Source organism: Vicugna pacos, chromosome 11 (genome assembly GCF_048564905.1).
Source record: "Vicugna pacos chromosome 11, VicPac4, whole genome shotgun sequence".
Taxonomy (NCBI): Eukaryota; Metazoa; Chordata; class Mammalia; order Artiodactyla; family Camelidae; genus Vicugna; species Vicugna pacos.
Genome location: NC_132997.1, coordinates 87,774,209 through 87,797,932, shown reverse-complemented (window position 1 = coordinate 87,797,932; position 23,724 = coordinate 87,774,209). Strand labels below are relative to the sequence as shown.

General features: G+C 39.9%; 1 protein-coding gene and 1 non-coding gene across 2 annotated transcripts in view; one reads left to right on the top strand and one right to left on the bottom strand.

Annotated features, from left to right (window-relative positions):
* The window catches only part of ABLIM1 (actin binding LIM protein 1), a 278,222-nt gene that overhangs the window by 45,714 nt on the left and 208,784 nt on the right, over positions 1-23,724 (top strand). The window lies entirely within an intron of this gene.
* Positions 19,903-19,975, bottom strand: TRNAG-ACC (transfer RNA glycine (anticodon ACC)). Its single transcript has one exon. It is a non-coding gene; the product is annotated as a tRNA-Gly (tRNA).

The following is a 23,724-nucleotide window of genomic DNA, read 5'->3' as shown; positions in this document are numbered from 1 at the left end:
TTAGGAAATACGTGTCTTTTAAGGAATGTAATTTCTGTTTTGTTTTGTTTTGTTAAATGTGTTCTTACTAGAAGAGAGCAGAAGATTCCCAAATTCCCAGGCTTGTCCTTTTCTAGCAGCTGATTTTGCTTGGAAAGAATTGAAGGAAGAGGGCTGGGTACTAATCCAAGGTGTGTTTGTGAAAATTAACAGTTTTTGGCTGGTTAATTAGGATGAAAGGGCAGTGCTCCCTAAGTAGAGCAACTAAGATGACTGGAATTTTCTTTCTTGGCTCTCTCTCCCAACTCCCTTGGCCCTCTGCCTGTCTGCGAAATCTTTTTGCCTTTTTTTCCCCAAATAAGAAAGTCTGTGCTTCTGTGAAAGTAACTTTATTAAGAACAGTATTATATTAAACATGAGTAACTTTTCAAAGTATTGACATTTTACATGTGGCATCACCTTTGGGTTTTGTGGTTTTCTTTTCTTTTCTTTTCCTTCTTTCTTTAAGAATACAAAAACCTTGAGGGAGGGTATAGCTCATTGGTGGAGCACATGCTTAGCACGCATGAGGTCCTAGGTTCAATCTCTAGTACCTCCATTAAAAAAAAAAAAAACCTAAAAAGTTGACACTGGAATCACATCTGCCTTCACGGAGTAAAAGGGAAACAAAGAGAGGGGAAGAGAAATCCGAAGTTTTTTTAAATAACAAACCTTCTTCTATATATGTTATAAGGGCATATTCTGGATTCAGTTTATTTACTTCCTATTACAGTGAATGGATAGTTGTCTTCTTAAGACTTTTCCTTAGTTTCCTGAATCTGTAAACAGTTTACATAAAATAATCTGCTGTTGACTTCCGGGCAGACCACACCAAAACAAACCCAACCCAGCCCCTCTAAGTGTGTGTGTGATCCCAAGGTAAACAGAGGGAGTGTTTCACTCTCTTCCATGGAGCTGCCTCTCAGGTTACAGGTTGGAGGACAGCTCAGGATCCAGCTCGGCTGCAAGAATCTCTTGGTGACATTAGTCACAAGGATGTCTGCCCTCCAGAGTTCCCAAATCTTTTTCAAGTGCAGCTTTCAAGTTAGGATCCCAGAATCACTGGCTTCTTCCAGTGCTGGTGGTCAACAGCCCACTTCTAAATGGCTGTGTTTGGCCGGGAAAGCAGAAGTGCCGTAGGAGAAAATGTCCTCGGGTCCACGTCCAAAAACATCCACTCTGGGCTCAACTGGATTAGCTGTCTGATCTGCAGCAAGCCACTCGGCCTCAGTGAACTTTAATTTTCTCATCTGTAAAATGAGAAGTGAAAGCCAAGGTCCCAAATGGATGACTTCCCTGGTCTAAATGAAGTTATTTCAAAACCAGCTCCAACCCTGTGATTAATAAACAGGAAGAGAAAGCATTTGATCCCAGGCTACACAGCATAGGAAGGACACTTCAGAGAATGCTCTTTGGGGAGGCATGCTCTATAAAGTGAAATGTTTGTGAGGGCTGATTAATACATATGTATTTATTGATGTGACCCTCTAGGCATTTCTGGAAGACAATATTCAAGTCCAAGTCTGTGTGTGGACCCTGTACATGCAGTGCCGTCCCAGCACTGAATGCTGTTAACACAGAGTTTCCCATTTTTGTCTCATCTGAGCCCCTTTTAAGCTGTCACTTGACCCATTGTGTGTATTTTTCAAGCAGGGAGACGCAATGTTCCCTGCAATAGTGATATTTATCACTTAACGCTATTTGCATTTAGAGAAAGATGGGTGTGAATTCCTCACTTATTCATTATTCTTTTATTGAAAGGAGTGAAGTTTTCTGAAAAGCTGTCCCTTGAAGGGAAACAGTTCTGTTGAATGAAACTGGTTGATTGCAACGGGAAGTAAAAACTCCCTGAAAGTTCTTTTGTGTTACCAAAAAAAGACTAACACAAATTAAAAGGCTGTATTTAAGCAAATGCCAGTGGAGGAAATGTGGGGTTAGAAGCTTTGTAATCCCCTTCATTGGGTAAGAAAAATTTTGAGGGCTGGCTTCTTGACAATGCCTATTTTTTATTTTCCCTTTCCCTTCATCTTGCACTTCGTTTTTCTTTCTCTCAGATGTGTAGTCTATTGCCAGATCTTATTATTGTGTACTTAAAAACCACCGTCCCTTGGGGACATGGCTCCCTTGTCCCTTCATAAAAGAATAACAGTTTTAGAACACACCCCCCACCCAAATGCAGGGATGTTAGTGGGATCTCAGGCATTCCATCCAAAAGAGATTATCTTGTGTTATTTCCAGAACAGAAACCGACTCTTCTGCCATCCATGGTGAGTAACACCTGTGCCCCAGAAAGAGCCAGCGCAGTAGGAATTGGCTTCCTCCTTCCCAGGCGTTTTCTTATCCCAGTGTCCCCTCATCTACTCTGCTCTTCCTTGTTAAATCCTGAGTCAGGTATCAGAGCACTCTGTCAGGTGTGTCACGGAAATAACGGGGTGAGGAGACGTGTACTTCATGAGCAGATGGAACTGTAAGGAAGGGAGGCAATCCATTGCCCTCGGGTTTGATGTAGTCCAAGTAAGAAGTACCCGTATAAAATCACTGACAGTTTTGTTGAGCAGGTTCAACTTTGCCCTAAAAAACTCCAAATATTCCTGTCATAGACCAACCGCACCAGGTTGTTCCACGTATCACTAAAATTTACCACTAGTGGCATCAGAGTGCGAGCTGTCATCTACTTAGCTTTAATCCACTTAGCACGGGTGAGCATGGGTGTCTCAACCATCGGGTGACAATGACGTGGAAAGCCCAAACCAGGAAAGCCAGCACGACACTGGGGAGCCTGGCGGCAAACAGAAGGTTGCCTCGGTTAAGTGTGGTCAGCCTGGTGGAGTGTGGCCCATAACAGGCTGCAGTCTTTTTGTTTTAAAATTTCCTATCTTAGGCATTTATTATGGTGATTCGAAAACCATCTTATACCTCTACACTGTCATTTTTAGGTCTTATGAAGGAACTGCTATAACTTTTAATTATAGCATGAATCCATTTGGTGATGAAAGCATCTTCCCTCTCATTCTGAAGGATGCACTGAAAGTCTTCCCGACGTTCCTTGGCCTCCACTCTCTCTGCCTTTGCTCTGCTCTGTGCTCCAGGCTCACCTCTACAGCTGCAACCGTGGCTCCCTTGACTTCTGCTTGCAGTTGGATCCAGCCTTTGGGGGCCTCTGGCAGGAGATCCGAGAGTGGGAGGAGGATGTGTTGGGGGTACTTATTCCCCTGACTCCTTCCCTGCCAGGTTGCCATTGGCTCTCTCCCCTCTGGTATAGGCCATAGCTCCTGTCGGGCAGCCCTCTCCATTCAGATTCCAGCACCTACTCCACCCCGAGCATCTGTAGGCTTGGGAGTAGTGACACCTCTCTCCACCACAGCTGGCCTCGTGTGGTGCAAGCTGCTTGTAGGTTTACCTAAACCTTCCCAGACCTTTATAAATATCCCCTTTGTTCAGCTCTTTTCAAATGATCCAGTTTGAATGTTCCATCTGTTTCCTGCCAAGACCCTGCAGATATACAAGTCTGGCATGAGGGCTGGCCTTTCCTGGTCCCAAGAGTGGTACGTGTGACTGTGAGATGTGGGTCTGTCATAAGCTTTACATGTGGCTTCTTCAATGGTCTCAACATTCTCACCATGTGAATTGAACATCGAAAGACAGGGAACATACCTAGTTCCTATAAAAAGCCATCATATAGCAACAGAGGAACACATAGTAAGTTGAAGTGGGATGACTGCCAACAAGATAAGCAGCAAAAGAAAATTTTGCAAAACTCTAGTGAAACCAAATTTCTAATGGGGGGCTGGATAGCAGTGTCCATTGCCTTGCTTGTAACAACCAGAAATAAGATGACTTCTGTCACTGTCGTTCTTGTGACAGGCAAAAATTCACTTGTGACAGGTGAATATATGGTGTCTTGTGACAGAAAGAGACACCTTTCAGGGACTATAGACCCCACGGTGGAATAAGAATAGCTTAGATATTATCATAATCATCGACTGGCCTTTTCAGACCGACTTATGCACAGGTGTGAGCTTACAGGTTGTCTTTAAGTGGGGCACATCAGAATGTCTTTACAACTTTGAGGAATGAGTGAAAGATGAGCAGATGTTTCAGAGGCTCACCTTTTCTAGCGAAACAGTGGACTTCAAACACACAGCATGCAAATATGGACCCATGTATTTCTTTCTGGAGAGAGAAGTGTGTAGTCTGTCAATCTGCTTGTTAGTACAATTCTGATAGATGCCTGAGACACACTGAGTCAGCCCACCTCTACATCTGTTGGGCAGTTGAGCCTGTGAGAGGAGTAGATGGGAAGTTTGGTGGACACCCCTGACCTGGGTAAACATGGCAGTTCTTGCCCAAGTAAATGTGTGTGCGCGTGTGTATGTGTAGTTATTTTTGCTAATTAGGGGGAGATCCAGGTTTAATGGAGCCTGGAGATTATATTATTTGAGGAACCCTTTTTAGGTAAAATAATTTAAAAATTATGAATAGAGAATTAGGTATAAAGGTGAATGTTTATTTAGGAAGAGGAAAAAACCACAAGAAACGTCAAATTTCTTTTTTTAGAAGTGACAACTATCAGATGTCCTACAATACAGAGCAACAAGCAGTTACGTAATGAACATGTCATGACATTCCTTTCTAATACTTCTCCCCCTACATTTTGGATGGCATATTCTTTGATTGCCTCTTCACATGACAACAATTTTGTAATTTCCCCTATATGGAGAAAAGAAAAATATGTTTATCTTTCTTTTAGCATAGTTTATTAAAATTTATTTTTAGTGTTGCTAGCTGGAATACATACGACAATCAATTTCATGCACAATTATACTCACTGCTGTAGTTTTGGGTCTATAAATACCAGAATTTTGGTAATTTTGACTCCATAGGGTGCCATTGTATCTGTTTCATTACTAAGTGTATTTATGGTAGGAGAGAACTTTGGTTTTGACTAGATATTGATAAGGACTGAATCTTCTGCTTCTGATTTTATATGCCTGGTGGAAGATTTTTTTCCATAGACCTTTGTACGGTTTAAACCTTGTGTCTCTTCTAGTGCCCACATAATCCTTGTGCTGGATGCTATGGGACACATTCTTATCACATGACCTCTGGTCTCACATCTTCATGTCATGACACTGAGGCAGCATTGTAAGCAGGAGGAGTGTTTCTGGAAGTCATTTTTACATTGCAGTCATAGCTAGCAATAATGTAATAGTACACAGAGGTGACCATGAACCCCATAAATACGTTCTCCAAAACCCCAAACGAAATGTATTCCTGACTTGACTTCTCCTCAGGAAGATTCTTAAAATATACCCTGTGCCCCTTCAATACTGACCTAGAAGTGAGGAGGTAAACATGGAAAAAGATCGTCTTGAAAGATTCTGATTAAAGTATCTTTGGGTGTGTGCGTATGTCTTTACGTGTGCTCGCAAAATTTTTGGACACATGACCTTGTGAAAATTATTAGGGCTTCTCCCAGGACTTTGAAAGTGTCCCTGAAAATCAGAGTCCTTGAAGCTTCAGTATCATTAGCTTCATGATAAATCTACTTCTGTTAATTGTATTGGAAAGCTTGTCTGCTGCCTCACTCAAGCATTAAGACATGACCCTGGATTTTATTATTAACTAGATTTGGCTTTTAGGATAGGTAGATCTTATTACTTCATTTCCTTCCTTCCTTCCTTCCTTCCTTCCTTCCTTCCTCCCTCTTTCCCTTCCTCCATCAAATGTAGGGGAGATTAAGTACTTCTTTTTTTAATTACTTAATTTATTTTTCTTTTATTCTCTCTCTCCTTTTTTTTTTTTGCATTCTCTCCACTTTTTTCTTCTACCCTCTCTTGACCTCCTCATTCACCAAAAATATACTATTTATTTTCACGTATGTCACTGCTGCCTCCAGTTATCAGTCCCATGTAGTTTTGGGGTCCCATAAAAGGAGGGTCTCTCACCGTCGCCTCGTGCTTGGCAAGGAGACATTTGTGGCAGAGAGAACCTGGGGAGAGGACTTGATAGGTAGGCAGAAGCACTTTCAAGGAAATACTGTCTGTTTTTGCACCAAGAGGCTTTGTGATGGCTTCAGAGGGTGTCACTGCTTCACTGTCCTGTACAGGACAGCCCTGGACTGGTGCCTGTTGGGGTGGTTTCAGAATATGCCAGGAGCTGGATCACTTTATCTAGTTAGCTCTGTATGCATTCAACCCCTGCACTCCTTCTCATGCTGGTTCCTTTTTTTAAAAATGCCCTTTCCCTTATGGCTAAGGAAGGCTTTAATAAGGTTTCCTATCATCAAGACTGTTGAGTTGTACATGTTTTGTCTGCATCACCACATGTGAGCAAATAAACGACCTGCAAGCAAAAATAGTGATTAGCAAAAGAGCTTAGTAAAACACAGAATTCTGTTGGTAATTAGTTTCCAATGACTAGTATTCAAGAAGTCCAGGGCATTGATAGTTTAGTAAATTTGTCATTAAAAACCAAACCAAACCATAACTGGAGAACTTTGGGATATTATGGTCCCTAACTGCACTGTCCACGTGGCTACTGAGCACTTGTTGAAGGGGCAGTATGTATTTTGATGTATTGGGTCAAATAAAATAATTGTAATAATTAATTTCACCTGTTTCTCTTTACTTTTTGAATGTGGTTACTAGAAAAATTTAAATGACATATGTGGCTCATATTATATTTCTACTGACAGTGCTGGTCTCTCATAGGCCATTCTCTGTGTGTGAAAGTCTATTACTGGTGCCTTACAGGGTTACTGGAAGTCGAGGGAGAGATTGTTTTGGGAAGAGAACTGTTTTCCCAGAGAACTGGGAAGGGCTTTTGTTTTGTTTTTATTCAGTTGAACAAAATTCTGAAACATAATGAATCAAAGTAGCAGGCCATTCTCTTTACAGTAAATGGGAGTTAGTGCAATGGAATCCCTTGGGGAATGTAACAAGTTAAACAGCAGAACACGTTCTCTGCTTTTAGCAAAACATGTTCCCCAAAGGTTGTCTTTTATAGTCCTACTTTTGCCCATCATGACTGAGCAACCGCCTTGGATGTCTTTAGCCTCAGGCTTCATCACATTGGTATCTGGAGGGAGAAACAGTTCTCTCTCCTCCTTTAGACGACAAGCCATTCTTGGTACACTCCTCCAGGAGGAAAACTAGATGGGATTTGTACTGCCTATGGTTTGTGCCTGCAGCATATTGGAATGTGCATTGATTTGTCAACTTTGGTGCCATCATTACCTGTGAGCAGTTTTCAGAATAACTCATCATTTAGGATTTATCTATTGACAAGGGCACCCCCAAAACCCTGGCCATCAGTTGGTGACTGAGCTGGTACTGAGGCTGCTAAAACAATATAGTTTATGTAACTTGGATAATAGAATGAATCTTGGAAAGAGAAAAGGATAAAATCTTTATTAGAAAGGAGGCTTGTGCTTAAATCAATCCAACTCCCAAAGACTCCCTAATCCTTTGAACTTTGCTGTACTTACTTGTTATGTAGTTAGTTTTCCTCCTTATCTGATTATATGTTAATATTTTGTACATAGTAAGTTCTCAGCAGATTCTGATTGATTGTCAGATTTTGAGGGTGACATGGAGAAGGAGGGTAGTCTTGTACTTGTGAATCAGGTTTGAGTTTGACTTAGTGATTTTTAAATGGATCCAGCCCTTTCTGATAAGAATGATGACTGCTATATCAGAGGTTTCAGGGTAAACTTGACCTGTTGGCTATTTGTCTTGGGAAATAACCCAGTGAAATGTGTTAACAAACAACTGAATCCATACCCGCACCCACTACCCACAGCTCTATGCTTGCACTGCTGTCTTTTGCACATTAAACAAAATATTTCCTGACATTTCAAACTTTTTGCTATGATTTCTGGTGTCGTGGCTACCTGCATCAATTGCAGTGATATCTTAAATAACTGTCTTTGGAAGATACAGTGGCTTCATTTTCCTGCCACTTTTGCTCTATCACGGCACTAACTTTATAGAGATTCCTTTTCTTTTGTGCCTATCTTGGTGCCCAGCCTTTCTTACCAAGGCTCTGAGTGAATTTTTGTGGAATGAATGACTTCTTACATTTTCTCTCTGTCAGTCTCCCACGTTTGCTTATCCCCAAACCATGTCCAGTTCCCTTTTCCTTCCCTCTTATTCATCAGATTCCACCTCTGGAAAAAAAAGTTTTTCAGAATATTTCCTCCAGTTTCAACTATTCAAAGTCTTTGCCTTACCCTCCTAATTTATGCTCTGCCCAATGGTGACCCATGGCCTTAGGGACCATGAACATCAACACTCTGGGATACAGGATGATGTCTAGCAGGTACACTTGTTGGATTTGTATCCCAATCTCAAGTCCATTTATTTGTCAATAAATCATATTTATTTTATTGTTTTAGCTTATATCATTGCTTTAAAACACAGCTCAGGCTGGTTGGTTATAGTCAAGTCAGAATTCTGCCTGCTGTTTTGTTTTCACATTTTAAAAAATCCCTGTGCTCTTGCCTTGAAGTCCTAAGCATGCACACACATATCCCTGAATCTGCAGTGGTGTTAGTACATTTCTGCCCAGAGGTCATGGCTTGAATCAGATACTTCTCAGCTGATTTTGAGCTGATTCTGCACGTGTTTAGTTTAAGAACTAGACTTGACACTAATTAAACAAAAAAGAGAAGTCATATTTTTATTTCTTACTACCTCGTTTGTTTTGGTACTTCATATTATTTAAAGAACTTCAGTGAGCTTAGAAATTTTTGGCACAATTACCCAATCCTTCGAAAAAGTCTTAAGACTGGTATACATGAAAGGAATTATAAAGCAGCTTTTCCACTTCAACTGATGAACTATTCATGAGTTTGTCTTTGAGAATCAGAATTCACTGAAATTGGACTTGATTCCTTATTAGGGTCAATGATCCACTAAATCGTTACCCTTGGAAACAATCTGTGGATTCTCTTTGTGGAAATAGCCTATAACAAAGTGTACTTTCACATTCCCAGGCATGCCAGAAAGAGAAAAAAAATAGACACTGGACCCCACTCGAGGAGGGAGGGACTGATTTGCCCTGCCCATTAAATTAATCTTTTTTACTCCTCAAAATGACTAAAGGTAGGCTTTGCCTGTGAATCACTTTTTTGAAAATGGTATGAAAAATAAACGAGCTATAACCAATTTAAGGGAAGCTTGAAACTTGGCATTAGGAAGTCTCTGCCAATATGTACTGCACATCCTAAATTCTAGTTTAGTAGCTGGCCAAAGCAGATTTACAGGTAATTCCCATGTATGAAGATATTCGACTGGGAAGATCCATCAGTTACCTTTTTTTTTTTTTTGAATAATGACGGTACTGGGAATTGAACCCATGATCTTGTACATGCTAAGCATTGGCTCTACCACTGAGCTATTTCCTTACCCTCCCCATATGTTTCTTTTTTATTGTTTATGTAGTAATAATTTAAGCTCTTGTTAGGCGAGATGGTGTGTGTATGGTAGAGAGAGACCAAAAGGAAGGAGGAAGAAAGGGGAAAGAGAGGGAGAGAGAAGAGAAACAGACACACACAGAGAGAAAAAGAAATTGTTCAAACACTGAGTAACTAGAAAAGCCAAACCACAGAAATGCCAAGTAAATTACAGGTGGCAGATGGCAGCCCGAATTTAGACATAGAGTCTCACAGGCATAGAGAATCCATATTATTCAGAAGTCGGTCCTTGCTGCTCTAACCATATTGAGAAGAAGTTGTTTGTGTTTCCTGGGAGTGTAAATCAAATTCTTTTTTTCCTGGCATTCCTGGGCATGGAAGTGTACACTTTACTTACTATTTCTACAAAGAAACTCTATGAATTTCTCTTGGGATAAAGATTTGGTGGGTTCACTGACTCTAAGAAGGAGTCAAGCTCATTCTAGTGAGAAGGCCTGAAGGTCCCATGTGAGAAGTGGTTCTCAAGAGTGTGGTGGTGGGCCATGCCCTCAGCCCATGTTTGGAACCTCTGAGCTCTGTTCAAATGAGTGAATTGATAAACTATTTTACTTAAATATCTTATTCTCACAGTATGTAGCATAAACTAAGACCAAATTTCAACCAGCACTTATAGAATATGTGACATGTAAAGCACAGAGCAGGTACTTTGGAGGCAAGGAAGATGACTAAACCCAAATGGCTCAGGTGTTTCTGATGGCAGTGTCCTTGTGGTCTGTAGGAGCATGAGCTTGAAAGACAGACAGTGTGTCCTGGGATCCTCTTGCTGCCACTGTAGATGATGGGACCTTCAGGGAAGTTGTTTCATCTTTATCAGGCTTTGGCTTCTCATCTGTAAAATGGGTACAATGATACCTACCACTTCTTCCACCACGACTAAAAACATAGACCTGTTCGAAGACACACATAAAGACAGGCAATCCTAGAATGCAGTTGTGCTATAATTGAGGTTAAATAAATGGCTGTAGTGCAGAGGGTAGTGATGAATTTAGGCTGGGATTAGAAGGAACAGCTTCAAGAGAGAAGTGGTCTTTGAGCTGAGTGTTGAAGGCAAGTAAAATTCTTTTGATCATTGGGTGGAGAGTATGTCTGTGACAGGTTATGAAGGGCATTCCAGTCCAAAGGGACATAGATAATTTTGTTTATTTATTTCCAAGGTTGTAAACTCAAAGTACCGTATTTCACAAAGGCTATTCCATGCATCATAACCATTACGTTTTACCCAGTATGTACTATATATAGTAGAATTTCCCTATTAGTGTTTACAAACATCTAAATTACTTTATCTAAATATTCCTGAAATTCATGTATTTAAAAGCAATAGTGGTATCTGATATAATTTCTATTAAAAATCAACAAATGAAATAAATATTTAAATATTATTATTTTTAAGAATGAATGATTTGAGAGTTCCTGAATGCCTTGTGAGAGTATATTTTAATTGGTGGAGTTGACTTATATATATAAACACTTCTAGTGATACTGAGTGTTATGCCATTTTTAAGTATTTTTATTCTTACTCATACGTTGTTCAATGTACAATCAGGACAGACCTTTGGTTAAAGATAAGAAACATAAAAAATGTTGATGATAAAATACAAGCGAGTCATTTTTATCATTAGCATGCTTTTAATTCTGCAAACTCTTATTCTCAAGTTGACCTTTACCACACTCATAAGATTCACTCATCTAAATAAACTTTTATAGTCATTGGAATATCTACGGTATTTCAAAGCCAATGTTTTTAAAAAAGATAATGTATTAATGATTATCTGTTATTTGTCTTTTTGGTTATTAGCAATAGAGATTTTCCTCACTTAAAACGTGGTATTTAGAGAGAAAAGCTTGGAAATAGCAGACTGAAATCTTATATTTTTAGCTGAACAATTCCAAAAAAAAAAAACAATGAATAAAAGTAAGAAAAATCAGCCAGTCCAATGTTTAAGCTTAAATATTAAAATTCTAAGCATCTATCTGATTATGTTGCCATAATACAAATTTAAATGTCAGTGTACATTTTTTCCTTGGCGTGTGTTTGAGGATTTCTATAATAAAAGGTAAAAAATATAGTATAATGTACTTCACATATCCATCACCTAGTTTCAACAATACTCTGCCATTCTTGTTTTATCTAAACTTCCACTCCCTCTGTTATTTGTGACAGTTATTTTTTAAAGGTATAATTGGCATACACTGAAATGTACAAATCTTAGCTATATGATCTTACAAATGAATATATCCACATAATTCATATTTCTATCACAGTTCTGAACATTTCCACACCCCCAAGTAGTCCCTTGTGTCCCTTGTCAGTGAATTCCCTTACCCCCAGGCAACCATAGTTCTAAATAGATTTGTGTGTCCCAGAACTTCATATGAAGGATTTGTATTCTTTGTGTGTAAAGCTTCTTTTGCTCAACATAAGGTCTGTGTGATTCATCCATGACCTTGTGTCTAAAAGTAGCTCATTCCTTTTTATGGCTGAGTAGTATTCCATTGTATAGCTATACCATGATTTGTTTCTTTATACCATTGATGGACATTTGACTCGTTTATCATTTTTTTGCTAACGTGACTAAATCTGTTATGAAAGTACTTGGAAAAATCTTTTTTTAGATTTGTGTTTTCATTCCTTTTGGATAAACATCTAGATGTAGAATTGCTAGGATAAAGGGGAGCTGTATGTTTGATTTTATAAGAAAATGTCAAGCTTTTCCCAAAGTTGTTGTACCATGTTATATTCCCACTAGCAACATATTAGAGTTTCTGCTGTTTCATATCCTCATGAACATTTAGCATTTTGTTTTGGTAGAGTGGGATTCTATTGTGATTTTAGTTTGCATTTTCCTGGTGGCTAATTATTTACTGGGTGTTTGCATACCTTTCTTTGTGAAGTGGCTGTTCCAAGTCTTTTTTAACCCTACTTTTAAATTGTGTTGTTTGTCTTCTTACTGAATTGCAGGACTTTCTACAAATATATTCTGTATACAAGTTCTTTGTCTACTTTATATTTTGCAAAGTTTTTCCCAGCCTGAGATTGGCCTCTTTATTTTCTTAATAGTCTCTTTTAATGAACAGAAATTTTACTTTCAGTGAAGTTTATCACTTTTTATGATTTGTGTTTCTTGTATCCTATGTGTTCAAGAAATCTTTGCCCAATCCTAGGGAACAAAAGTATTCTATGTATGCTTCTAGAAGCTTTACAGGTTTAGATTTTAAGTCTGTGATCCATCTCAAAATAATTTTTATGTGTACTGTGAGGAAGGGGTTGAGGTTCATTTTTATCCCACGTGGATATCCAGATGTTCCAGTTGTTGAAAAGTCTCCTTTCCTGATTGAATTGCGTTGGGACCTTTATAGAAAATTGACTGATCATGTATGTGTGGATCTCTTTCTGCAATTTCTATTCCATTTCATTGATCAATTTGTCTTTCAGTATGTCAGTATCACTGTCTCGATTACTGTAGTTTTATAGAAAGTCTTTCTAAATTATATGAGTCTTCCATCTTTGTTTTTTTTCAGGATTGTTTTGGTATTCCTAGGCTCTTATGTTCCCATGTCTCTTTTAAAATCAGTTTGCCAATTTCTATTTAAAGACACCTGCTGTGAATATTTTTGAGGTTACAGTGAATCCATAAATTAATCTCAAAGAAATGAATATCTTAATGTGGAATCTTAAAATCCATAGACATAATATACATCTCCATTTATTTAGATTTTCTTTAATTTATTTCAGCAACTATTTGTAGTGTTCCATGCAGAGCAGCCTTTTTCAATGAAGTATCACGATAGAATTAGCCCTAATGCCCTAATGCATTCTTCATATATAATGAATTAACTTACTGCTTATGCATCTAGAAATGTATTAGGTATCACTTATATGTGGAGTCCAAAAAAAAGGTCAGACTCATAGAAACAGTGAATAGAGTAGTAGTTGCCAGGGGTGCGGGAAATCGGGAGAGGTAGGTAAAAAGGTATAAACTTTCAGTTACAAGACAGATAAGTTCTAAGGATCTAATGTATAGCATGGTGACTGTAGCTGGTAATAATGTATTGTATAAATGAAATTTATTAAGAGAGTAGATGTTAAGACACACACACACACACACACAGGTAACTGAGGTGATGGACAGATTAATTTGAGGGTGGGAATTTTTTCACAATGTGTATGTATATCAAATCATCATGTTATACACTTTAAATATCTTACAATTTTATTTCTCAATTATACCTCAGTAAAGCTGGAAAAAGAAATGTAATAGAATTAAGAATTAAGCTTGGTAGAGTTAAGAATATAATCACCAAAATAAATCTTTTGCTTAATTTTGGCCTGGAACTGGGCAACACCTTGCAATACTATAGAACAGTATCACGAGCAGCATGTTGACATCAGTTCAGCCAAGGTAAAGACAGTTGCATCACCGCAAGGATCCCTTGTGTTGCACATTTATAGCAGGTATAACTGTTTTTTGTTTTCTTTTTACTTCTGGTGGTTACTACCATAATTCTAAATAATGTATTTGCATTTCTCTTAACAATGTCTTTTAACTAGTAACTTTATTACTCATTTTCAGAGTTTTATTGGTTTTAAATCTACCAATGGTTGTCTTTATAACTCCAAATAACATACTGCTATAATTTATCTGCTTTTAGATAATACTTCTTGACTCCCTATCATGTGAAAGAAGGAAATATCACCCCTTACCTCACTTTTCTTCTCCTCCCGTCTTCTCCTCTATACCTTACTTTTACATTGTCAAGTTTTCTAATATTGTAATTCTTCTGACTTTCAGGCTTTCTTGTTTATTATAGGTTGATTTTTAGATCTGAAAACCAATAGAAAGCATTTATAATGTTAAAATTATTTAAATATTCTTTTTTCTTTAATGTTCTTGATTGCAGAAACAGGTATGTGATTGGACCTGCTGAGAAGGAGTTATTTGGGGGCACTAATTCTGTTTGCTCTAAGAGAATGTTCAAGCATTATCAAAGCATCATCATCAAAGGGTCCTTTTCTAAAAACCTTTTTTGTTGTTGTTCAAAATTGTGTTACTTTTTAGTTTACTTCATAGTTGCACCATGATTTTCTTATACAGATTTTTAGTTTATGTAAAGCTTTTAATTCCAATTCTTTTTTTTTTTTGCTAAGAAAAATGAATATGTTAATAGCATCACTAAGATCTTCCATCCTTTTAATCATACTAACTTGAATGAAATCTTCTTTCTCAAAGATGTTTTCTTGGAACCCTAGGACCATGTTCTAACCGTTTCTAGATCTGTTGCATAGCTGTCATTGTGGGATTCCACCACCCTGCAAACACCACCACCATTTTATTCTTAACTAATTCTACATTTTCTTGGAATCTATAGTTTTATATTTGAGGATCCATGTTTTTCTTCTATTTGAGTCAACCTTCAAGTAACTTTTTTTCAGTAAAGGTGCATGAGAGGTAAATAGAATCCTTGCATATCAGAAAATGTCTTATTTTACCCACATGCTTGATTGACCTGGTACAGATATCCAGATTCAAGGCTATGTTTTCCTTAAATCTTGGAAGGCTTTGTTCCACTCTCTTCTGAAATCCGGAATGTGTCAAGTCTGACGGCACCTTCAGCCCTTTTCCTTTCTTGGTGACTGGATTTGGTCTCTGATAGCTTTGGGGATCTTTTCTGTATCTTCAGAAGTCTGAAATTCCACCAGGATATGCCTTGCTGTTTGTCTTTTTTCTTCAATCCTACTCAGCACCTGGTTTGCCCTTTTGACATGAAGACCCGCGTCTTTCTTTAGGTCTGGGGCATTCTCTTTTATTATTTTCTCCCCTCTCCTCTGTCCACTCTTTCTGAGACAACTATTAAATGGAATCTGGACATCCTCCATCTCAGTTCTTCTTTCGTAGTTTCCATCTCTTTTTAATTTTGTTCTACCCTCTTGGAGGTCTCCTTGACATTTTCTTCTGGTCTGCCTATTGAATTTCTTTTTATTTTCATAATCATTTTTAATTTCCCCAAAGTCTCTTTTTCTCTGATTGCTCCATTAATCACTTCCCATTTTTATTTCATGGATACATGGTCTTTTCAGATACCTTAGAGGATATGGATTGAATTTGAATTTTTATGTGGGTCCTCTTCTGTTGTATGAATTTTTTTCTATTGTTTAGAATCATGTGTTTATATTTTCACCTTGGTCCCTGTTGTGCTGGTTTTTTTCCCTAAATGTCTAGTAATTCTTAGTTGTTTCTTTATATGTGTTAATAAATTAATTGGGAGATTAATTTTTCCTTCTGTTTTCTAGCTAGTGTAATTTTCCTCTGTAGCTACATTGTTCTGCATGTACAAGAGGTCCCTAAAATATAATCTCCAATACATTTAATAATATATTAATCTAAAATACGTTTTACTTTAAAGCCCTTATCTATCATAAACCAATGGCAAAATAACCTCATAAAATCGCAAGGAAGATTATGGAATTTCCTATTAATAAGAAAAGGTTTTGAGGTCCAAGTTTAAAAATTCATGATGTTAGGAATAGCTGAATTACTAAAATTGAAAATTAGGGCAATCTAAATTAATGAGGTTTATTCGACTAAATGATACGTGGGTTTTCATTTTACTAGCACATAGCACTCTCCCTTTAGTCTCGCTCTGTCCCTGCGGCATCATGGTTTAGATGCCCGTGAGGACATACCGTCTAATTCGTTGTTAGAAGCCGTTTGCACACACCCTGTGTAAAGCCGGCACCCCCGACGTGGTCCCTCTGTGCTGGTTTTCCCCCCTCCTACTCGCTGACATTTGCTGGTGCTGCCATGGGGGGCTGAGGGGGCCGGCCCGGGGCCGGCTCTCGCCCCCTGGCTGCCCTGCTGCACAGGACAGCTGCCTGGGGAGCCCAGTGCCAGCTCCCAGGACTCACGCACCTCGTCACTCCGGAGCAAGGGCCTCAGGGCATGAGAGGCCTTGCAGGCTGCCAGATTCCGCTTCTTCTTTCCAGGTCGTACATTTTAGTAGTGACTGTTCTTGCCTCTGACTCAGACTGTTTTAGAAGTGCCATTTAAATTTGTCAGAAAACTCACTTCAGAGTGGCCTCACCTGAACCTGTGATGAGTGGGGGCGGGAAGGACGCTAGGCTGCCTTGGTCTACAGGGAGGCAGAGGATGGTTTTCCTCTGATCCCATAGACTGGAAAGGGTCTGATCTGGAACCCCCTTTTCTTCCTTCTCCCTCCAGAATGCTCTGGGTCATGAGTCTGAGAGATTCAGATTATTGCAAACCCTTGCTCTTATTGAACCCATACTGGGTGAGAAGGCCTCACACAGCCCTAGGGCTTAGTGACAGTGGGGGAAAAGATGCACTCAGCATCTGCTATGCGTTAAATTGTGTCCTCCCCAAATGCGTATGTTGAAGCCCTACGCCCCCGCCAAGGACCTCAGACATAAGTGTATTTGAGATAGGGCCTTTAAAGAGGTAATTAAATTAAAATGAGGTCAATAGGGTGGGCCCTCATCTGATATGACTGGTGTCCTTACAAGAAGAGGACTTTTGGACACATAAGAGAGAGTCAGGAGACATGTGCACGTACAGAGGGCTGACTGTGTGGAGACACAGTGAGAAAGTGGCTGTCGGCAAGCCAAGGAAAGAGGCCTCAGAAGCCAGATCTGCCAACACCTTGACCTCGGGCTTCCAGCCTCCAGAACCGTGAGAAAAAACATTCTGTTGTTTAAGGCACCCCAGTCTGTCATATTTTGTGTGACAGCTCTCACCGACGAACACAGAATCCTTATTCATTCCCTGCTGCCCTCAGGGACAGAGGAAGAAGGCAGTCACTGGGGCCTGAGTAAGTAGCCCAGATGGTTTGATTGAAAAAGCTGTGTCTTTGACTGTAGGACACTGGTGCTATCAAGGAACGATTTTGACTAATCTTGCTGAGTTCTAAACTCTCGGTATCAAACTTCGATGGAGAGCTAGTGAGGGAAATCAGAGAGATGGTAATTAGGAGAATTTCACAGGAGTGCAAGAATAATATTGTGTAGGATGTGAGCTGCGATATGCTGATAAGGGCCAGTTGCCACAAGCAATGGCAAGAAAAATCTGGAAGTTCTGGTTTGCCAAAGAATCTGACACCCCAATAAGTTCTTGACTTTAGAGCTTAAAATTTTAAGTCCCTTGATTTGGTTGTGCAGAGCTTCATGAGTGGAAATCTTTATTTTCATTTTGTATGTTCCTCCACCCCCTGCCCATCTCTTCAAAGCCTTATATTATCGCTGGCATTTCTAGCAGCAGAATTCTTTCATTTGAAAAACTTGAATCCTGATGGACCTAGTTCTGCCCTAAGTCTCAGGTTTTTCACTCTACCTCATTCATTCACCTCTCCGTTCTCAGTTATCTTCACTTAAAAAGAGAGATAATTACTGCTCCCAACCTCACAGAGATAGGATTTTTGATGTTGGAGGCATTCACTTTGAGAAAGAGAGTAGACTTCAGAAAGGACTTTTTTTTCCCATTCCCCTTGGATGTGCGAAAGTGATGTAGCCTCTCTGAGCCTCAGAGTTTTTGTTTTTCGTCTTAAATTAGCAGGGCTCTTCCTTCTTTCCTGCCCCTGGCCTCTCAATCTAGTACTTTTAAAATGTTAAGAATAAGAGGAAGGATAAGGCCACCCCCGCACCTGTAGGGCTGTGGGCAGTTCCAGGAAAAGCTGTTGGACAGGCGTGAGCAGGTTCATGGGGTGGGGGACAGGGGCCGGGTTCGTTAGGAGTGGTGCACACAGCAGTCTGGAGAAAGTGCTCACGCTGGAGCACATTGCTCAGATCCCGGGGTTGGTCGTAACCCTGCCTTGGCCACTCACTTATTCTGGAACCGGGAACAAGTCACTAATTCTCACTGGTCTTTGTTTTCCTCCTTTCTAAAATGAAAGGGTTGGACAGGAGAGGAACTGTTCAAAGTGTGTGTGTGTGTTTTTAGCTCTGGAACCCTTTCTTCAAATAAAGGCTCAACTGGAAGCCCAGAAAAAAAAAAAAAGAGCTGAAATTTCTCTGGTAAAATTTGGGGTGGAGCACAGAGTCAGCCCTTCTCCTCTAATTCCTCACTAATCCCTGAGAAGCCTTATTATTCTGTGTATGAGCTTGAAGACAGCCGGACTAGATGGTCTGCAGGCTCCCTCTAGCTTTCTGTCTCCGTGTGCTCGGAGGAGTAGAGCCTGCAGTATCAGAAGGTGGGGGAGAAGTGTTTGACTGCTAAGGGCAGTTTTGTTCTTGACCCCAGTAGTTGGTTATTAGGGACCCTAAAAAGATTAGCAAGGCATCCTCTGTGTTGACTTATTTTGAAAGGTTTAAATGCATATTGTTGTTGTTTGGGTTTTTTTTTTTTTGCTCTATCATTAAACATACCCTTAACTAGACTTATCCTCTTGAATGTGGAACAGAGTCAAAGATTTTTATTTTGTTTTGTTTTCTGACTTTTGACTAGGTTTATAAAGGTTTGATGTATATATGCGGACCAGCCCAACTGCCTTTGCTAAAGTAAACAGATGATCTTGGAAAAGATGAAAGTTGAAAGCAGGCGGACACAAACCATTAAGATTTTCAAAAGTCAGGAGGAGAGTCTTTGGAATGATTAGTTTGCATGAGACTGTAAATAAATAGTTGCTTTCATTAAAGACTGGATAGAATGTTTTAATGCCAGTGAACTGTTAACTAGGCAGGGTGATGCAGAATGTTAAGTTAAATGTAAAGTTTCCCACATTACACTGGAGAGTTGAATCAGGGTCAGTGGTTTGAAGTAGCACTCTCATTCTCATTAAAATGTGGTGTATTTCTCTTCCCACCAATTTTGAATAAAGATTCCAAAGAGAATGCAGCTTTCAAGCTGACTGTTAGTGGTACACACTGAGCGAAAGATACAGGTGAGGCAGAATGATGGAGTAACATTTCTAGGGCGAGTATGTGTTTTCTAGGTGTTTATTCTATTTTCCTACCCTTTAATAACACAAAATTCCGTATAAAATGTAACCTGCTGTGTATAACACAGTCAGTAAATATCCTCCTTCCTTCTCGACGGGGGAAGCTATGTGTGGGATATTTTGCCATCACCATGGTCATATGTCACTTGTGAGCCAAAGGGTAATTAATGTGGAAATTATAAAAATTCAGACTACAGTAAATTGTGATTTAACTTAATCTTTGATCCTCTTAAAATGACAGAAAGGTAGACTCTCCTCATTCTGCAGTAATTTTCTCCTTTTAGACTTCATCATGGCAACTTTTTCAAAGGTACAGAAAAGTTGGAATCTCCCAGTTTATTTGTGTCAAATGAATCACTGAGGAGAAATGCCTGTTGTTTTTGCAGGGAGTACAGAATACTTTTTAATCCCCCCCAGCCTAGCCAAGCTATTATTGATTTTTTTACTTATTTAGGTTTTAACAGAGGTACTGGGGATTGAACCCAGAACCTCATGCATGGTAAGCAGCAGCTCTACCACTGAGCTATACCCTCTCCCTGGCCCCCTCTACTTGAAGAGGTTCGCACAAATAACAGCATTGATATGATTGATTGCAGCTGTGGATTCTCTCGGCAGAGCGACGTGGGATGTTGAGACTGAGCCATCTGATCACATCTCACTCTAGCATAGTGATGAACACATACAGACCTGGGTTCAAGTTCCTGCTCCGCTGACTGTGAGCTGTGACTCTGAGAGAAAGCACTTTCTCTCTAGGCTTCATCTCATCTGTTAAAGAGGGAATAATAACACCTTTCTTCCAAGTACTTACCTTCTAAGGTTGTTAGGAGGAAAAATTGAGAGATGAATATAAGAAATGCTTGTCTTAGTCCCTGGGACAGAATAACTGTTAGCCCCACTTCGGGGTGGTGGCCGCAGATGTCAGGGGCAGCATCAAGCATTGATTAGGGTACTCGAGAGGTCAGGTGTCAGACTCCCAGGTACCAGCCACCCCATTTCTATCCAGCGTACTGTTTGATGTGGGGAGTCCAGTTTCTGTGTGCTGGGGATTTCATCTCAAGTCCTTTTTGATGAATAGTAGACAGAAAAAAAAAGAAAAGAAAAGAAAAAAAGAAAGGGAGAAAGAAAAAGAGAAGGAAAGAAAGAAAAGAAAAAGAATTGAAAGAAAATATGGGTGGGTCCTGTTAGCTCACCTCTTCTGATGTAGATAGAGCAGATATTATTGGCCCATTTTACAGATTTAGAAGTCAGTTTGGTGAATTAGCAATAGGGACACGTCAAGAAGTTGGGTCTAGTAAGTGCTGGAAGGCAGTTCCAACCTGAACATGGGATGCTCTTCTACACAGTGAGCATGAGGTTTGCGGAGCAGTCTGCTATGATGGTTGTCCCCTCCCTGCAGCCTTTGCAGAGACAAATACTACCCATCAGCTAGAGGGCTCTTTGAGGAAATTAATTCAGGAGACTCCCGTGAAAACAGGGTATGACTCAGAAAAATGACATTTTCTATGTCAATAATAAGAACCCCACCCCTCCCCCAAACAGTCTTCAGCATTCAGACTTTTTGCAAATGGCATTAGCAGCCTTGGATATATTTTTACTTTTTATACTGCTAAACTCATGGGTCACCCCATCACTATTTCAGGCATAGACGTGGCTTTGGCATCCTCCCTGATTTAATGATTTGCCCTGAGCTGTTTAATATTCTTGAGGGAGTTTTAGCATCCTGGGCATGGTCTCTGATTCAGACTGCTTGTGTCCAAGTCCCAGATGCATCTCTCATTAGTGGAGTGACCTTGGGCAATTTCTGTAACTTCTCTCTGTTTCCGTTGCCTCATCTTTCAGACGGAGACGATCATGTTCCCTGCCTTAGAGGGTTATAAGAAATCAATGAGAGCATCTTTGTTTAAAACCTGCAGAGAGTGAGCCATTGGTAAATGTGAGCTATGAATGATCATGAGGCTGATCTATTTGCAGTTTATGAAACTGAGGTATATAGTGAGCATATGTAGTAGGCGTTGATATTTTCTTAGTAAAGTCCATGAAATATCATTGCCAGCCACAAAAATAATGACATGGGATCCACTTGGAAATCATCAGCAGAAACCAGGTCTCAGAGCACAGAGCTAGCTGTGTGCCTTCGAGACCGCATCTGGATGAAACCACCATCAGAGACCTTTCTGTTTCAGTGGGTGGTGAACTGCAAGTTCTTTTAGTTCTTGAAATTGTTCTTTCCCGTGGGGTCATGTAGCTGAGCTTGGGTCGGGGGCAATTATCTGGGCTTAGACTGAATATCCCTGGAACACAAGTTCAAGGGAAATGATAAATCAGGGCGTAACTCTTTTTCCCTGTGCCTTTCTACTTAGGGTCTAGAGGGGTCTTCTTCTTAATTGAATATGACCTTTTGAGAAATCTAGTTTCCATCTTTCCCAATAGAATCGTTTTTCTTATGGAATCAAATTTGCTTCAAGTTTCTGTCTCCTCTACGTAGTTTAAAGATGAGGCCAGGGCCCTGTGCATGTTTTGTTATTAATATCTGCTATTTTTCACTCTTAGCTCTGTCATAAATTACATTACAGTAGGCATCATTTCCTAGGCTCGGTCTTTTAACATAATCTCCTGTGCTGTTTGCCTAGGAACACGCAGCATCTATGTTACCAGGTTAGCATCACTGGGGACCATACCCGACTGGCAAACAGAGCCCGGCACTGTGGTCTATCATAGCCGTCCAAACAGCAGAACCGAATGTTGCCAGTCAAAATTCTCTTGCCTCATACATTTTGTGTGGCTTTGCCAATCCTAAATGCCTCTGGTTTGAAGATTTCTCATCTTTGACACTATGAAGTAAATTGTCTCCAAATTCCCTTCTAGCCCTCTCCTTCCTTGGAGCTGTGTTTCCAAACCCTGTGTTGCAGTCAGTTAAACCAGGTGTTTCCAAGCCCTATGTTGTGGTCAGTTAATATTCGTGCTGGAGTTGGGTGTTCTCTGGTCCAGTAAATTTAGGAAATGCTTCTTACCTTATTCTCCTCTTAAAAGAGTTACAAGGCACACATGCTTATTAATGTCTCTGAGAAGTCCATGGTTAAGAAACCTGTTTAACAATGTTAATGAAGCATTTCTCAAATATAGGTGAATATGCAATGTAAGACATTTTTAATTTACTAATCTTGCTGACAGTCAGTCGCTTTCCTAGGAAGACTTCTGAGGAGCATCATTTGGGAAAGACTTCTCCCCCAGCTTCCTCAGGTGACTGAGTGATGTAAGATCAGCAACGCATAGCGGTATCTCTGAGTTCAGAAAGACAGTGTAGGAACACCACTGCCACTGAACTGGAAGACGGTCATGAATTTTAAACAGTTTTAAAGCAATTGCTTTATGGATTCCAGTAAATTGCTGGAGTATCTCTGGTTCAACGAACAAAAGTCAAATTCGGAGGACCATGACTAGGAAGGAACTACTTTATTGGCTAACTGTTCAGAAAGTCGAAGTTTCCACTTTGGATCGTGCCCCCACCCCCTCTCCGGGCTGTCCTGCCTTACAAAAGGCAAGGAGCCCATGCAAGTTACTTTAAAACTAGATCCTGTTTTAGCCCCAGGAAATAGCTCCAGCCCTACACGTGGTTTTTCCTTCCCCAAGGTGGCTGGCACACGGAGAGCCCGTATCCCTTTCATTTAAGAATAGTGAGGGATTATAACCTGAGGTTTCAAGGGATTAGGAAAAACTAGCTCCATTACAATTGAAATGAGGACTAACCAGAAAAAAAAATGCAATTTAAGACTTTTGTTCCATCCTTATGGTAAGAATCCCAAGACACTAACAAAAAAACATTAGGGCTAAACTCTGAAGTCACTGCCATGAGAATCCTGAGCATGAGGCGTCATCGGAAGGCTTCAATAAGTGCGACTGGCCTCTTGGCAGCAGCTAACGTATGACAGCTCTGCAAATGCCAAGCATTTTATCAACGAGTGGTCCAGTTGTGATCCTTTGTCTGGCGCCTGGTGCTTCGGCCAAGTCAGGAGGACGTTATCGGTGGCTGGACTCGAGGAAGGGAGGGGAGGGCATCTCAGGAATGTGACTGTCTCCTGAGCCATTTCAAAACGAAGCAGCCACCTAGATGGAGAAAACAGTAACCTGGGAGTGTTAAATTCATCAAGCTTTAAATTTAAACAATGTGATCATGTAGTCTTTCCTTTTGATGGGTAGATCGTGGGTCTTATACCGAATTAATATCTCAGAATGGGTGTTGGTGCTTCTGTCTTTAATGCAGGAATTAAATGATCTACCCTCAC